Raw genomic sequence first — 18420 nt, forward strand, 5'->3', positions numbered from 1 at the left:
GTGTACCCATGCGTGAACTAGAGTTTCACCGTCTGCTGGATCCATATCTTCCAAGGTGCACACACTTGGTAGTAAACAGTTTCAAAGAGACAGCGTAGGTGACATTGGACTTAAATGAGTTAACTTACTACCCTGGCGTGTCCAAATGGACTGCGATGAGTACTTGAGATGTGGAATTGCGCCTGAACCAAAAGGCGGTTCATTTTAGATCACTGATACCCCATCCCATTTTCAATCATTCATCCATTTTGATCAATCAATAATTCATCCAGAGTCAATTCACTGTATGATAGAAAGTGGATAGGGGAACATGCCTCTAGTCCACTTGATATCATTGGTGAGAATTTCATACAAATGGCTTATTGAGAACATTCCTAGAAAACATTCCATGTAATAAAGTCATGCTTTCCTTGCTCTTTTTTTCCACTTAGGTGTCCTTCCTCCCGATTTCCTCGAGACTTCTCGAGACTTTACGTGACTTTAACAGGATTGCCCCTAAGTCACGTGTCTGGACGTTTTTCTCAAGGAGGAGAGACACCTTTTATATAAACCCACTTAGGAAAGTAATTCGTTATGACGAAAATATAATATAGGAAAATTCCTTTCCAAGACTGCAAACAAGCTCTACAGTTAGCTTATGATGCTCTTAGCTTCTCCATCTATTTTCTACATGATGCTGAGTATGCAGTGGATGCAATAGGACCGACAAGGCTACCTTGATAAGATTGATATACGCTAGGTACTTATCCTTTAACGTACCTCAAGGGTACTTGGCCAAGGGTGTAACTCCCTACCCCCATTCTACGTGACTTCACATGAGGGGATGCTAAGGACCACTACTGGGTTGGTGGAAGCATGAGTGAACGTGTGTGAAGTGTAGTGTAGGGTAACCATCATTCGATCTTAGAGTGCCATAAAGTGCACAGACCTCCCCAAGGGTACTGGCACAATTATGGACATCCTCACCATTCAATGACGCATTCGATCTCAAAAGGTCATAAAGTGCACGGACCTCCCCGAGGGTGTTGGCACAATTACAACGTCCTCGCTGTTTGACAATACCTTCAAATATTGTATAGGAAGCGGTTATCATTTGCTCTCAGAGTACTTAGTATGTCATGTGTTTGAGACTTAAAATGTAACCGCAAGCGTACGGATCAGTGTAGCTACGGGTCGAACACAGGGAGAGCAGCCACTTTATTTTTTTATTTCTTTTAATAATGCGAAAGTGAACCGATTAATGATTGTGATCTAATTCTAATTACCGTCCTAAAAATAACGTCCTAACCATTCGTCATCTAAGAATTTAAAGACGCAAGCCACGCAATTAAAATTAAATAAATAAATAACTGAAAATAAACAACCCACGCAATTAAAAAAATAAATAAATAAATAAAGGAAAAAAAAATGCTGAAAAAATAAAGTAAAAGAAAGGGGATAAAGCTAGGGAGAGACTCACAAGTAGGTTTCTCTACTTAGCCCGAGGGATGCATCATAATATGAGCTTCCCTACTTGACCAGAGAGTCACTCTTACAAGGGTTTCTCTACTTGGCTTTAGGGAAATGGAGACAATTAAAATAAAAGCAATAAATTGATGGTTCTATGGCTAGGAGGGGCAAAGCCAACACATACACTGGCCATGAACCTTGGGGGAAAGGAATAGCAATAATGTAATGACTGAATAAAAATCCTAAATTAAGAAAGAAAGGGTAGTCAGAAGAGGGAATGAGAGGGGGGAGAGAAGACTACTGAAGGAGCCTACTTACTTGAATCAATGCTTGAACTTGAAATAAAATTGTTCCACGGCTCGTGATCTTGTCACCTAGATCTAAGCCTAGAACTATAACTTAAAAAATTACAACTCAATTGCATAAATCATAAACATAAAAAGGCTGAATAAGAATAAAAGAGTGCTTGCATTAATTGAAATAAAAAACTATTACAAAAGTGATTAAAGCAAAAATAGAGAATAACTAAAACTAAAGAGAGAAAGAGGAAGAGAGAGAGCAACTAAAGAAAACTAGAAAAAGAATGAATTGTGTTTCCTCCTCTTACATGAGTTGTATTTATAGGGAATGGAGAGGTAGGGTAACAATTTTCTCTTTCCTAAAAGAGAGAAACCCACAATTGATTGTGAGATCTTTTGAGTCCAAAAGTGCTAAGATGGAGGAGAGAGAAGAGAGAAATAAATTTTGAGAAATTTCCTATAATTTTTTTGCTTATTTTCTTTCCTTTTTTTTTTCCTAATTTATTTTTCTTCTTTTTTCTCTCTCCTAGGGACGATTTTTTTTCTTCCTTTGTGTGATTTGAACAATATTTGGTGATGATGTGGAGGAGAGAGAAGATTTGGACAATCTTTGGTTCTCCCCTTTTTTTCTCTTTCCTTTTTTTTCTTCTCTTCTTGCTTCCACGATTTTGCTTGCTTCTAACTTGATGTGGAAATCCCCTCCATGCCCTTAGTGCTTTAAGTGAGTGAAAAGCAGGAAATCTTCAACAAAATCTTCTAAAAAAAAACAACCATAAGATTCGAACTTGAGACCTCTTGGTGAGCAAGAGAATTTTGTACACCATAGCTCACCAACTAAGCTAGGTAGTTGTTGTTACCAAAAAAAAATCTTTAATCACTTAAAGATGTGGTCCATCGATCCTTGTTGGCATTTGGAGTATTCCTTGTACCTCTGGGACAATTGCAAACGGGCTGGTTCTGCATCTCGGTTCAGTTCTGATCCATTATTCTTTTTCTGACCCGAAAAAAGAATAATCATTTGTACGGGTGACCAAACGAATGTGTACTTTTAATTGAACACGTCCATCTTGCTCAGAATTTCGTCCTCTTCGCAACCATGGAAAGAAATAGGACCTTTTTACGTGTAAAATTGAAGATATAGCTCCCGATAGTCCTTAAGGCCTTGAAAATATAAAACCTGCAAAAAGAGAGTAAAACCCAAGGTAGCTCCATTCTAAATATGTAAAATGCATGTTTTACTACCCTAGATTTCACACATAAATGTGCTCATCAGAATTTCCCCACACTTAGACTTTGCTAGTCCTCGAGCAAAACAAAAAGAAAAAGAATAAAGATAAAAAAAAACCTAACTCACTTTCGTAGGAATCACGGTTGCACTTAGCATGTGCAACAAGCCTTTAAACCCCTAGGTCACCCCTAGTGGACGAGTTGTGTCTCGTGAGTGTTTGCAGTGAATATACACCCAAAATTCAGAATAAACAAATTCCAACTTTGGCTAAAGGTAAGGCTTATACCGATCCGGAGCAAAGATAATTTGTCTTACAAGGGACCCCCACACTTGAACTTTTATTACCCTTTATCAATTCCAGGCACTAGCATATTTCTTAATTTGGAACTCACCTCGTCTCTTCCAAAACATTCTTATCTTAAGGCAAAACCACTTGTGAAGAAATAGGGAACCAATGACTAAGGCGTTGGAGTGTTTTTGACCAAACATGTTACCAAGCAATAATGACATTTGCACATTTTTTTTCCTTTTTTTTTCACTAATAAACTCTATTCTACTCCACTACTTTTGGCCTGAATGACATGGTGGAGCAAACACCAGACACCCAAGTTACTATGTAGCTTCGCTTTTTGCATATGTCTACAAAGGCAGTGATGCTAGAGTTACTTCAGAAGTTTCCCCCCAAGGAATTTCGATCAAGACACCACGCTTCCTGAGGCGCAATGCCCTGTCTAGTTCCAAGGGAATCAACTCTTATTATTCTTTATACCAGATTTCACATTTCATTTAAAATTGTGCATTTGTCAACCCATGCCAAATTAAAAAGAAGGGCTCAACTCCAAATCAAAAGTACAAGGAACCCACAGACTTACATATGGTCCATCACCATAAAACAGGGGTCTCTTATTTTTCAAAAGAAAGTCCCATCTCAAGACACATGCTTGTTTCTTTCTTCTCAACAAGGTTTTTATATGTTCAAAATGGGTACCTTAATCAAAAATTTTATTTTCATACATCAAGCAACCGAATGGTATGATCATTAGCCAAAAGCCAAAGTAGGACTTCATCCTTAGCAAGCTCAAAAATAAAAAGAAAAACAAACAAAACAAAGTGAAAAAAAAATAATAATAATAAATAAATAAATAAAAACTGGTTTCCCTCCCCCACACTTAAGTCATGCAATGTCCTCAATGCATGGAAAAAATTAAAAGCAAAGACAATGCAAGGGGGTCATACCTGATTAAAAATTAGTCATCAGTGTAAAGAGTTCATGGAGATCCATGACCTCTTCACTACTAGTAGTGGGAAACTCGAGGAACGGTTTCAAACGCTGACCATTAACCTTCGAAATTACCCATGTTCCTGGATTCAAAATCTCCACAGCCCCATGGGGATATACATTATGGACAATAAACGGGCCATCCCATCGGGATCTAAGTTTACCAGGAAAAAGATGCAATCGAGAGTTGTACAATAAGACCTTATCACCAATTGCAAAAGATTTACGCAGAATGTGTTTATCATGGAAAGCTTTAGTCTTTTCCTTGTAAATTCTAGAACTTTCATATGCTTCATTCCTAAGTTCCTCCAACTCAGATAGTTGGAGCCTACGATGAATTCCCGAATCAGACAAATCAAAGTTAAGCTTCTTAATGGCCCAAAAGGCCTTATGCTCCAACTCAACTGGTAAGTGACAAGCTTTTCCATACACCAAACGGTAGGGAGACTGACCAAGGTCGGTCTTGAATGCAGTCCGATGGGCCCACAAGGCATCAATGAGCCTAAGGGACCAATCCTTACGGTTGGGATTAACAGTTTTCTCCAAGATTTGTTTGATCTGCCTATTAGACACCTCCACTTGGCCACTAGTTTGGGGGTGATAAGGGGTAGATAACTTATGGGTGATCCCATACTTTTTCATTAAGGCCTCAAAAGGCCGATTACAAAAATGAGTACCCCTATCACTAATTATTGCACGTGGTGCACCAAAGCGGGAAAAAATGTTCTCTTTGAGAAACTGGACCACCACTTTGTGGTCATTAGTTTTACAAGGTATGGCCTCTATCCATTTAGAAACATAATCAACGGCCAAAAGTATGTACAAATTCCCAAAAGAATTAGGGAATGGTCCCATAAAATCGATGCCCCATACATCAAAGATCTCAACTACCAAAATAGGGTTGAGGGGCATCATGTTCCTTTTATTGATACGGCCAAAAGACTGGCAGGCAGGGCAAGCCTTGCAAAAATCAAAAGCATCTCTAAAAAGAGTGGGCCAATAAAATCCGCATTGGAGAACCTTTGCGGCAGTCTTCTTAGGTCCAAAGTGTCCACCACATGCATGATAATGACAAAAAGAGAGAATAGAATGTTGCTCATGATCAGGAACACATCGTCGGATAATCTGATCCGGACATATCTTAAACAAATAAGGATCATCCCAGAAAAAATGTTTAACTTGGGAATGAAACCTATACTTATCTTGAGTGGACCAGTGATCCGGAGTCACACCTGAAACTAAGAAGTTGACAATGTCAGCAAACCATGGTTCACTGGACATTGCAAATAATTGTTCATCTGGAAAGTTCTCGTTGACTGGAGAATCAACAGTCAAGGAATTGGGAAGCCGGGATAAATGGTCTGCAACTAGGTTTTCAACTCCTTTCTTATCCCTAATTTCTAAATCAAACTCTTGCAAAAGTAAAACCCACCTAATGAGACGGGCTTTGGCATCCTTCTTCTGAACTAGGTATCTGAGGGCAGAATGATCAGTATACACCACCACATGTGAGCCAACTAAGTAAGACCGAAACTTTTCTAATGCAAACACAACAGCTAAAAATTCTTTTTCAGTGGTTGTATAATTGAGTTGTGCATCATTTAAGGTCCTACTAGCATAGTAAATGACAGTGGGTAACTTATTAATCCTTTGACCTAAAACTGCTCCTATGGCAAAATCTGAAGCATCACACATCAGTTCAAAAGGTTCAGTCCAAACAGGTGGTTGAACAATGGGTGCATTGGTCAACTCCTTCTTAAGTTGCTTGAAGGATTCTAGGCACTCTTTGGAAAACTCAAAAGTCTGATCTTTGACAAGTAATGAGGTGAGAGGTCGGGCTAACTGACTAAAGTTCTTAATAAACCTTCCGTAGAAGCCTGCATGCCCTAGAAAAGACCGAACATCCTTAACAGATTGAGGAGGTGGTAAATTATCAATTAAATCCACTTTGGCTCTATCTACCTTAATTCCCTCCTTGGATATTACATGGCCTAAAACAATACCAGATTTAACCATAAAATGGCATTTCTCCCAATTCAAAACCAAATTCTTAGATATGCACCTTTTCAAAACTAGGGAAAGATGATGAAGACATTCAGAATAGGAATTCCCATGAATTGAAAAGTCATCCATAAATACTTCTAAGAATTTTTCGACCATGTCAGAAAAAATGCTCATCATGCATCGTTGGAACGTAGCAGGGGCATTGCAAAGCCCAAGGGGCATACGCCTGTAAGCAAATGTTCCATATGGGCATGTAAAAGTGGTCTTATGTTGGTCCTCTAAAGCAATTGGGATTTGGTTATAGCCGGAATATCCATCAAGAAAGCAATAGTATTCATGTCCAGCTAACCTCTCTAACATCTGGTCAATGAATGGCAATGGGAAGTGGTCCTTCCAGATTGCCGCATTTAACTTCCTGTAATCAATGCACACACGCCATCCTGTTTGGACACGGGTAGGGATCAACTCATTATTGGCATTAGGAACTACAGTCACACCAGACTTCTTAGGTACTACATGAACAGGGCTTACCCATTGGCTGTCAGAAATAGGATAAATTATTCCATGATCCAAGCACTTTAGGATCTCTTTCTTAATAGCTTCCATCATCACTGGGTTAGCTCTTCTTTGGGGTTCCGTGGATGGTTTGGAATCCTCCATAAGATGTATATGATGTTGCACAATAGAAGGGCTTATACCCTTGATATCAGCCATGGTCCAACCTAGGGCTTCCTTATTATCTTTTAACACTTTAAGTAACTCCTCTTCCTGGCTAGAAGTCAAATTTGAAGAAATTATTACAGGAAGAGTCTGGTCAGGCCCTAGGAAAGCATATCTCAAATTAGATGGCAACACAGGGAAACCAGTTTTTATTTATTTATTTATTATTATTATTTTTTTTCACTTTGTTCTGTTTGTTTTTCTTTTTATTTTTTTGAGCTTGCTAAGGATGAAGTCCTACTTTGGCTTTTGGCTAATGATCATACCATTCGGTTGCTTGATGTATGAAAATAAAATTTTTGATTAAGGTACCCATTTTGAACATATAAAAACCTTGTTGAGAAGAAAGAAACAAGCATGTGTCTTGAGATGGGACTTTCTTTTGAAAAATAAGAGACCCCTGTTTTATGGTGATGGACCATATGTAAGTCTGTGGGTTCCTTGTACTTTTGATTTGGAGTTGAGACCTTCTTTTTAATTTGGCATGGGTTGACAAATGCACAATTTTAAATGAAATGTGAAATCTGGTATAAAGAAGAATAAGAGTTGATTCCCTTGGAACTAGACAGGGCATTGCGCCTCAGGAAGCGTGGTGTCTTGATCAAAATTCCTTGGGGGGAAACTTCTGAAGTAACTCTAGCATCACTGCCTTTGTAGACATATGCAAAAAGCGAAGCTACATAGTAACTTGGGTGTCTGGTGTTTGCTCCACCATGTCATTCAGGCCAAAAGTAGTGGAGTAGAATAGAGTTTATTAGTGAAAAAAAGAAAAAGAAAAAGAAAAAAAAATGTGCAAATGTCATTATTGTTTGGTAACATGTTTGGTCAAAAACACTCCAACGCTTTAGTCTTTGGTTCCCTATTTCTTCACAAGTGGTTTTGCCTTAAGATAAGGATGTTTTGGAAGAGACGAGGTGAGTTCCAAATTAAGAAATATGCTAGTGCCTGGAATTGATAAAGGGTAATAAAAGTTCAAGTGTGGGGGTCCCTTGTAAGAGAAATTATCTTTGCTCCGGATCGGTATGAGCCTTACCTTTAGCCAAAGTTGGGATTTGTTTATTCTGAATTTTGGGTGTATATTCACTGCAAACACCCACGAGACACAACTCGTCCACTAGGGGTTTAAAGGCTTGTTGCACATGCTAAGTGCAACCGTGATTCATACGAAAGTGAGTTAGGTTTTTTTTATCTTTATTCTTTTTCTTTTTGTTTTGCTCGAGGACCAGCAAAGTCAAAGTGTGGGGGAATTCTGATGAGCACATTTATGTGTGAAATCTAGGGTAGTAAAACATGCATTTTACATATTTAGAATGGAGCTACCTTGGGTTTTACTCTCTTTTTGCAGGTTTTATATTTTCAAGGCCTTAAGGACTATCGGGAGCTATATCTTCAATTTTACACGTAAAGAGGTCCTATTTCTTTCCATGGTTGCGAAGAGGATGAAATTCTGAGCAAGATGGACGTGTTCAATTAAAAGTACACATTCGTTTGGTCACCCGTACAAATGATTATTCTTTTTCGGGTCAGAAAAAGAATAATGGATCAGAACTGAATCGAGATGCAGAACCAGCCCGTTTGCAATTGTCCCAGAGGTACAAGGAATACTCCAAATGCCAACAAGGATCGATGGACCACATCCTTAAGTGATTAAAGATTTGTTTTTGGTAACAACAACTACCTAGCTTAGTTGGTGAGCTATGGTGTACAAAATTCCCTTGCTCACCAAGAGGTCTCAAGTTCGAATCTTATGGTTGTTTTTTTTAGAGAATTTGTTGAAGATTTCCTGCTTTTCACTCACTTAAAGTACTAAGGGCATGGAGAGCAAAATCAAAAAGGAAAGAGAAAAAAAGGGGAGAACCAAAGATTGTCCAAATCTTCTCTCTCCTCCACATCATCACCAAATATTGTCCAAATCACACCAAGAAGAAGAAAATCGTCCCTAGGAGAGAGAAAAAGAAGAAAAATAAATTAGGAAAAAAAAAAGGAAAGAAAATAAGCAAAAAAATTATAGGAAATTTATTTCTCTCTTCTCTCTCCTCCACCTTAGCACTTTTGGACTCAAAAGATCTCACAATCAATTGTGGGTTTCTCTCTTTTAGGAAATAAAAAATTGTTACCCTACCTCTCCATTCCCTATAAATATAACTCATGTAAGAGGAGGGGAAACAATTCATTCTTCTTCTAGTTTTCTTTAGTTGCTCTCTCTCTTCCTCTTTCTCTCTTTAGTTTTAGTTCTTCTCTATTTTTGCTTTAATCACTTTTGTAATAGTTTTTTTTTTATGTCAATTAATGCAAGCACTCTTTTATTTTTATTCAGCCTTTTTATGTTTATAATTTATGCAATTGGGTTGTAATTTTTTTTAAGTTATAGTTCTAGGCTTAGATCTAGGTGACAAGATCACGAGCCGTGGAGCAATTTTTTTTCAAGTTCAAGCATTGATTCAAGTAAGTAGGCTCCTTCAATAGTCTTCTCTCCCCCCTCTCATTCCCTCTTCTGACTACCCTTTCTTTCTTAATTTAGGATTTTTATTTTCAGTCGTTACATTATTGCTATCCCTTTCCCCCAAGGTTCATGGCTAGTGTATGTGTTGGCTTTGCCCCTCCTAGCCATAGAACCATCAATTTATTGCTTTTATTTTAATTGTCTCCCTTTCCCTAAAGCCAAGTAGAGAAACCCTTGTAAGAGTGACTCTCTGGTCAAGTAGGGAAGCTCATATTATGATGCATCCCTCGGGCTAAGTAGAGAAACCTACTTGTGAGTCTCTCTCTAGCTTTATCCCCTTTCTTTTACTTTATTTTTATTTCAGCATTTTTTTTTCCTTTATTTATTATTATTTTTTTTTTAATTGCGTGGGTTGTTTATTTTCAGTTATTTATTTATTTAATTTTAATTGCGTGGCTTGCGTCTTTAAATTCTTAGATGACGAATGGTTAGGACGTTATTTTTAGGACTGTAATTAGAATTAGATCACAACCATTCATCAGCTCACTTTCGCATTACTAAAAGAAATAAAAAATAAAGTGGTTGCTCTCCCTGTGTTCGACCCATAGCTACACTGATCCGTACACTTGCGGTTACATTTTAAATCTCAAACATGCGTACAAGTGCAAGGCTTGGGTGCACATATTACACTTGATACCCGCTTGATCTTGTTGGGTTAAAGTTCACGATCACTCTTGTTACCATATTCCATATGGTACTGGTGTCGGTTCTCTCTGGTTCAGCCCCTGTACCATCAACCCAAGTCAATACAGTTAATTAGACCAGGTTTAGAAAGTAGGGTATCACATTCATAGCACTAGCCAAGCCCAGTTTCATTCCTTTGCTTTCCAATGGATTGTAGGTCGCTAGGTCATTCAGGTCTCTCGGTCATTCAGTCGTTCACCTATGAAACTACAGATGTAGACTTAGAGGTGGTTCATAGCACTAGCCAAGCCCAGTTTCATTCCTTTGCTTTCCAAGGGACTGTACATCGCTAGGTCGTTTGGTCGCTCACCTGTTGAACTACAGATGTAGACTTGGTAGTGGTTGCACTAGCCAAGCCAGGTTTATTTCTTTGCTTTCCCAATACGGGTTTTCTTCTGGACCAAATGGATCAGTTCTAACTCCACATGTCGTGCTAACATTAGCAAGTATATTTTTACCATAACAAATTAAAATTTTACATGTAAATACATATCCATAAAAATTTCAGCTTAATCCAATATATGTGGCTAAACAACCTTGGTTCTACCCAAAAAAAATCTTTGGTTCGTACAAGATAAAAGTTATATGTTGAGCTAACCAAAAAATAGTATGTTACGTTCTAAAGATGAAGTTGCAAAGAAGTATCAAGTAGATGTTCTAGAAGATTTTTGGATGTCAGCTCAACCACCAAGAGAATCACTACCAAAAAAATAATTAAAATTAAAGGGAAAAAATGCTACTTCGTCACGTGGGCTCTATGCCCAAACACAGGTGGATGTGAAATTAATGCCCTATTGATGAGCACATTTATATGTGAAATCTAGTGTAACAAAACATGCATTTTACATATTTAGAATGGAGCTACCTTGGGTTTTACTCTCTTTTTGTAGGTTTTCTATTTTCAAGGCCTTAAGGACTATCGGCTGCTATATCTCTAATTTTACACGTAAAGAGGTCCTATTTCTTTTCATAGTTGTGAAGAGGATGAAATTCTGAGCAAGATGGACGTGTTCAATTGCAAGTATGCATTCGTTTGGTCAACCGTACAAGTGATTATTCTTTTAAGGCCAAAAAAAGAATAATGGATCAAAACTGAACCGAGATGCAGAACCAACCCATTTGCAGTTGTCCCAGAGGTGAAATATTTTAAATTCCAAAAAGGATCGATGAACTACATCCATAAGTGATTGAAGATTCATTTTTGGTAACAACAACTACCTAGCGTAGTTGGTGAGTTGTGGTGTGCAAAATCCCTTGTTTATTAAGAGGTCTTAAGTTCGAACCTCTTAGCTGCCATTTTGTTGAGGTTTTTATTTTAGAAGATTTTCTCTTTCCTACTCGTCACTCAAAGGAGGTCGGTGAAAGGGTTTCTTACGCAGGAGGAGAGAGAAATAAAGAAACAAAGAGAAAAATAGAAAAAAATAGGAGAAAATAGGAGAAAAATAGGAAAGGAATAAAAAAAGGAAAAAAATAATTAAAAAAAAATTGTCCAAGATGCTGCCCACGTTTGAAGAAGAGAGAGAAAAAAATAAAAAAATAAAAAGAAGCAAAAAGGAAGCAAAATCGTTAGAGATTCCCTACTTCCTACAATTCTCTATCTTCTCTCTCCTCTACCTCATCAATAAGATAAAAGAAAAATCTTTTTTTTTTTTTAGAAGCTAAAATCTTTAGCTTCCCTCCCCCATTCTCTACATAATAGAATTAACACAAAGGGAGGCACTTCATTCTTCTTCTAGGGTTTTTTCTTAGTTGCTCTATCTCTTTCTCTAGCTCTAGTTCTAGGTTTATACTTTAAACACTTTTGTAAGTTCTTTTTATTCAATTAATGCAAGCACTTTTGTTTTTTATTCAGTCTTTTATTTTTATTGTGTAAACAATTGAAGTTGTAATTTTCAAGTTCTAGTTGTAGGTTTAGTTGACAAGAACAAGCTATGAAGCATGTCTTTCAAGTTCAATTTTTTTTCTTCAGATTTGCTTTCTCTAGTACTAGAAATTTTAGATTTGGTTTATTCCAGATCTGATTTTTAGTATTGATAGTATCTCAAATCGATCAAGTTTTCAATTCAAGGGATGAAGTTCAAGTAAGTAGGCTCCTTCAGTCTTCTCTCCTCCCTCTCATTCCCTCTTCTGACTACCCTTTCTTTCTTAACTTAGGATTTTAATTTCAGTCATTACATTATTGCTATCCTTTTCCCCCAAGGTTCATGGCTAGTGTATGTGTTGGCTATGCCCCTCCTAGCCAAAGAACCATCATTTTATTATTTTTATTTTAACTGTTTCCCTTTCCCTAAAGCCAAGTAGAATAACCCTTATAAGAGTGACTCTCTGGTCAAGTAGGGGAGCTCATATTATGATGCATCCCTCGGGCTAAGTAGAGAAACCTACTTGTGAGTCTCTTTCTAGCTTTATCCACTTTATTTTACTTTATTTTTATTTTAGAATTTTTTTCCTTTATTATTTTTTTTAATTACGTAGGTTGTTTATTTTCAATTATTTATTTATTTACTTTTAATTGCGTGGCCTGCGTTTTTAAATTCTTAGATGACGAATGGTTAGGACGTTATTTTAGATACATATGCTTAGGATGGTAATTATAATTAGATCACAACCATTAATCGGTTCACTTTCGCATTATTAAAAGATGCAAAAAAAAATAAAGTGGCTTCTCTCCCTGTATTCGACCCGTAGCTACACTAATCCGTACGTTTGCGGTTACATTTTAAAATCTCAAACAAATTTTTGACGCCGTTGCTAGGGAGACATTTCCATGTTATTTTTCGCTTTCTTTTGGTAAATCAAAGTGCTTTGTTTTATTTTTTCTTTTCTTTTATTGAACTCCTAAGAAGAATAACTTGCAATAATAGTTGCATCGGTGGAGGTCAGCATGCCTCATAGTATGATAAAGACAGGTTTTGCCATATAGTAGTACCTTAGGAATTGACTTGAGCAACCCTGGATCCCCGCCAGTAAGCTCCCAAAAAGATAAAAAAAAAATCAAAATAATAATAAAATCATAAAAAGAAATTTGCTATCCATTCTTTTGTGCTTATCTTACTCTAGTTGTGGGTAGTTTTCTGTTGCATGAGTGTTAGGTGGTTACGTAATACTAAGAATCGGTTAGAAAGAAGAGATCCAACAAGTAGTGACACTATACGTTTGCTCTCTTTAAAACCTTGCAATATGGGAGACTAACATCAAAACCCTTCACCTAAATCTCTAAAAGATAGGTTCTACCCTGCTAGAACAACCCAACCTTCCTACATAGTTCTACCACAAGCCCAGGGCAATAATTTTGAACTCAAATCTCAATACATCATTATGTTGCCCCACTTCCATGGGTTCATCTCTGAAGATGCATACTTATTTCTAAAGGAATTTGAACAGGTATGTGTTCTAATTAAGATCCATCAGCTTTCTGATGATGTTGTTAAGCTTAGGTTTATCACTTTTACATTAAAAGACCAAGCTAAGAAGTGATTGTATCGGTTACCCACAAATTTCATAACCTCATGGGAACAGTTCACAGTTGTCTTCCTTAAGAAGTTTTTTCCAACTCACAAGACCAATAAACTTAGAAGTGATATCCTTCAGTTTAGGCAAAAGCCTAGTGAGTCATTTTCTAAACTTATGGAGAGATTCAAGGATCTACTCCAAGAATGCCCTCACCTTGGCCTAGACTTATTGCATTTATGTCAAATAATTTATGAGGGTATTGATTACCCAACTAAAAAAATGATAGAGTCTATGTGCCCTGAGGGATTCACATCATTTACAGATGAAGGAAAGGCATGGGAATTCTTACTTGACTTAGCTGACAAAACCCGTGAGTGGGAATCAACCCAAGAGAGTGAAAAAACCATAGGAGGAAAATGATATTTTGTGAATGGGATAGTAGCCAAGGAAGCCCATTTGAATAGCTTAATCAAGAGGATTGAGACTATTATTCCTAGAGAGCCATCATCAGTCAATTTGGTTAAGATTTGTGCTTGGTGCCAGTCCCCTGGACATGTCATAGAAGAATGCCCAACACTTCTAGGGGCACTTCTAATGATAATGTTAATGCCTTATACTAGAATAATCTATATAATAACACCTACAATCCAGGATGGAGAAATCATCCAAATTTCTCTTGGAATCAGGGCAACCAAGCAAGGCCTTCCAATTTTCATAATCAAGGTCATCCTAGACCCCAAAGGCCTTCCTTTGCACATAATCTTTTTCCTAAAATATTTTTTCTAGGTCAAATGTAGGACCTCGAGCTAGTTTTCCTCAGGCCCCTCTCCTATCATCTTATCAGTAACCCCTGGGTTTACCAACACTGGAGAGGTAAGTAGAATAAGTGACTTGAAAAAAAAATATGGCCCTCCTCATGACAAGCCATCAAAATCTTACAAAAGAACTCACCCAAATTATCTCAATTATGCGTGAGAGGGAGAAAATAACTTTACCCAGTCAACTAGAGCCTAACCTTAGGCATCATCAGCTTGTTAGTTCACAAGCACTAACTAATGCACCATTGAATATAGTACAAGGTCAAACCCAACAAGGGACCTCTAACCAATGTAATGTTGTTTATTCCCTTAGGAGTGGTAGAGAGTACCAACAGAGCGTTCCTAAATCTTCCCCATCTATTACTCTTGTTAACTCCACTTCAGTTGAGGACACAAGTGTGCCTCTTGTTCTAGGTTCGTCTGATGAACCTAAAGATTCTTTTGAAATTAAAGATGATTTGGTTGAGGAAACAAAAAATGATTCTTCTGAAAAAAGGACAAATCCCTAACAGTCTTTATGTTTCACCTGTCCCATTTCCTGATCGTTTGATAAACAAAAAGAAGATTGCTTATATGGATAAAATTTTAGAAGTCTTCAAAAAGGTAGAAGTGAACATTCCTCTTTTAAATGCCATATCCCAAATCCCTGTCTATGCAAAGGTACTGAAAGATTAGTGTACTGACAAACGTATCACTAGTGTGCCCAAAAAAAGGTTCTTGGCAGGCAACATTAATTCCATAATTGCTCAGCCTATAGCAGCCAAGTATAAGGATCCAGGGAGCCCTACCATATCTTGTGTCATAGACAACACCTATATTAAGCATGCCTTACTTGACCTTGGTGCAAGTGTGAATCTTTTACCTTACCATGTGTGATACCCTACTTTTTAAACCTAGTTTAATTACACGGTTAACGTGGGTTCCTTATAGACCATGATGGCAAGGGTGACTTTGAACACAGGTTGGCCATACCAGTCCGAGTCAGTGCCAAAGGAGACAGGTGTACCCAAGCCATGTACATGCACATATCATAAGGCCATGTATGGGTAATACTGGTATATATCCGTATCCTAAAGCGTATACATATAATATACCTTGTGCCGAGAGTGAGATACATGCCGAGAGTCGAATTCCATCAAAATCTCACTTGTTGGCTAAGTTTCGACCAATAGGTGGCCGATCACAGGCGGGTGCATTCGTCCACCTGAATGTCCCACCCATGTGGTTACTAGATATTTTAAAATATAAATAGCACTTATTGTGTTTCTCCTTTTCTCATTTAATGCATTAAAGGGTAGATGAGAAGAGTAAAGAGGAGAGAAAAGAAGGGAAGAAAAGAGAACGAAGAAGAAGAAATGGAAAGAAAGAGGAGGGAGAAATGACTTTAAGTGACGTCGAGGTTTGATCTTCTCATTCCAACGCCGAAAAAGTGATCCCCAACACGAGATCTATGATTTGAGGTGAGCAAAGGCTATGCTTCTCAAACTTTCACCAAACCCCAAGTAAAACCCTTGATTTGGGTAGAGTTCCTTGAGATCTTGTAAATCCCACTTGAGATGATGAATCTAAGGTTTGATAAATGGTCTATGTGTTGATTTTGAAGGATTTAAAGAAGTGTTTACAAGATTTGAGAAGCATTGGTGATTTCTTGAGCTAAGAGGTGATTTTGGAGTTTTGAAAGAGTTCTTGAGCAAAGAAGGTAAATGGCTTTTCAATCCTTAAATCTAACTTAGATCTAGGTTAGAATCATCTTATAAGACCTTAGATGTGTGGAAAATGTAATTGGAACATCCCCATTTGGTTTTCCCAAAGTTGGGGAACGTTTCAAGGAAGAAGGTAAATTTTTAGCCCCACAGGTGGGAGAAGACCAATGGGCGAAGCCGCCCGTCTGAGGGGGCAGCCCCTCGGTTCCCACCAGTGGGCGAGGATCGGTGGGCAAACCCGCTTGCCTGAGGGTGCCCGTCGGTTGGACCAGTGGGCCAGCCTTGCCCACCTAAGAAGATCGACTAGCAAAGACCGGTGGGTGAACCCGCCCACCTAAGAAGATTGGTGGACGAGCCCGCCCACCTGAGAAGACAGGTGGGCGAAGACAGGTAGGCTATCTGGCCCACCCGTGGGCCCCCCCAACGAGATTTTTGTGTCCAAGTAGGTCCGAAATGGGCAAGCAACCCTCTTTTATGATTTTAAACATAATTTAAACATCAAATCTTATTAGTTTTGACCCCAAGGTGGTGAAATGCTAACCCCATTCACTTATGATAGGTTTCACTAGAAACTTACGTTTCTCGTGTCGGATCTCACCCGTACCGAGCGTGAGTCTTTGTACATAACAAGTGGAGAGAGGAAGTTTGACTTTATTTTAAGGCTTGTTTTGCATCATTCAATTGTATCTAGACTAGCCATGTCATCAAGTAAATTATGTGTAGATTAGTCATCCTCATATGTTTATATTATGTGTGTTGTGTTTTACATTCTCAATGTTAAATGATTGATGTGCTTATATGATGAATGATTGGATTACTGTGCATGATGCATTATTAGACTAGACGCCGCAGTCGGCTTAGAAACGAGTGCATTAGTGGCCCGTGGAATGGGACGCGATGGCACTATGCAATCGTACTATGTCATATAAGAGCATGCGATTTAGGATTATCATTCCTTGTGCTACGACCCTTCTCAACAGGGGTTGAGGTATTGGGTTATCACTTGGGGGAAGCAGTGGTCGCGATTGTCAGGTCACTGTGGCGGTTAGACATATGCATTGTTGGTCATTAGGACAGTCGGCAACCTCAGTGGTATATTCAAGAGGGCCAATCATACTGCTCTTAAATTGCTGAAGTCAGCACCTTTACTTTTCTGTCATTTACTTTTATGTTGAGAGCTGGTGGTCGGTATGCTTTATTTTTCTAAGTACTCACGGTGGGCCTTCTTCGACAATCCTATGGATATATCACGAGATAGAGTTCGCGGCTCATACCCGGGGCATACGCGCACTGTGGTTATAGTAGCACATAACCAAAGACTTAGTAATGTTGTTTAGGTGGATAAGATTTAAAATGAATTGCATAGCATATAGTGCATATGGATGTGATTGTTGTGTGGTCTTTCTTTTCACTTACTGAGCTAGTGAGCTCATCCCACGTGCGCACCTCTTTTAGATGATTTTACAGGTCACCTTCCTAAAGATCAAGAATCGGGCCCTACAATTGAGTTTCCTGATGAGGATTGGTGGGTCCCTGAGGAGTATGAGCATGGTGCTGATTATACGTGCGAGGGTTGTGCTGTGGGATCGCAGTAATGACGCCGTACATGATTTTGCTTTTTGATTCTTTTGATGACCCCCTTTTTGTGTACTTGATACGTAAATTGTTATTCTTTTTGTGTAAATATCATGCATGTGGGCCCTTATGTACTTAGTTATATACTACAAATTGGGTATCAAGTATATTGGGGATATTTATAGGTAATTTAAGTCTTCCGTTGATTTTTTTAACACTTATCTTAGACGTGGATATCTTGTGGTGGGGTACTACATTAGATGATCCTGGAAGGTTTGGATTAACCGGAGTTAACCCGTTCACCGGTCCGATTCTTTGTGAACAGGGTGTGACAACTATGGTATCAGAGCATGATGCTCTATCCACTTACAGCATACCATTTAGACCCCGTAGAGTCTATAATAAAAAGTGGGGTGGGTAAATGTAAAACAGTTGTAAGAATTAAAAGCCAAAAAAAAATGGTTGTATTCATTTATTACATTTCATGTCATGCATGAGAAAAAGTTTACTTGGAATAAATAAAAGATGAGCTATTTGATTTCATAACCCATCGAGTACGGATTTGACAATATTTCAGCAGTATAACAATGCTAAAACAAGATTTTCCAAAATTTTCAAATAGAAGCACCTGATAGACAATATATATATACAAATAAGCATAATCGATAAAGGCTAATTAACGTTGTTACAACCAAATTACAATAA

General features: G+C 38.0%; 1 non-coding gene across 1 annotated transcript; it reads right to left on the reverse strand.

Annotated features, from left to right (window-relative positions):
- Positions 1–13733: 13733 nt before the first annotated feature.
- LOC122060350 lies at positions 13734–13840 on the reverse strand. The gene has a single exon (XR_006134369.1). It is a non-coding gene; the product is annotated as a small nucleolar RNA R71 (small nucleolar RNA).
- Positions 13841–18420: the final 4580 nt, after the last annotated feature.

The sequence above is a fragment of the Macadamia integrifolia genome, chromosome 13 (assembly GCF_013358625.1).
Source record: "Macadamia integrifolia cultivar HAES 741 chromosome 13, SCU_Mint_v3, whole genome shotgun sequence".
NCBI classification, from domain to species: Eukaryota; Viridiplantae; Streptophyta; class Magnoliopsida; order Proteales; family Proteaceae; genus Macadamia; species Macadamia integrifolia.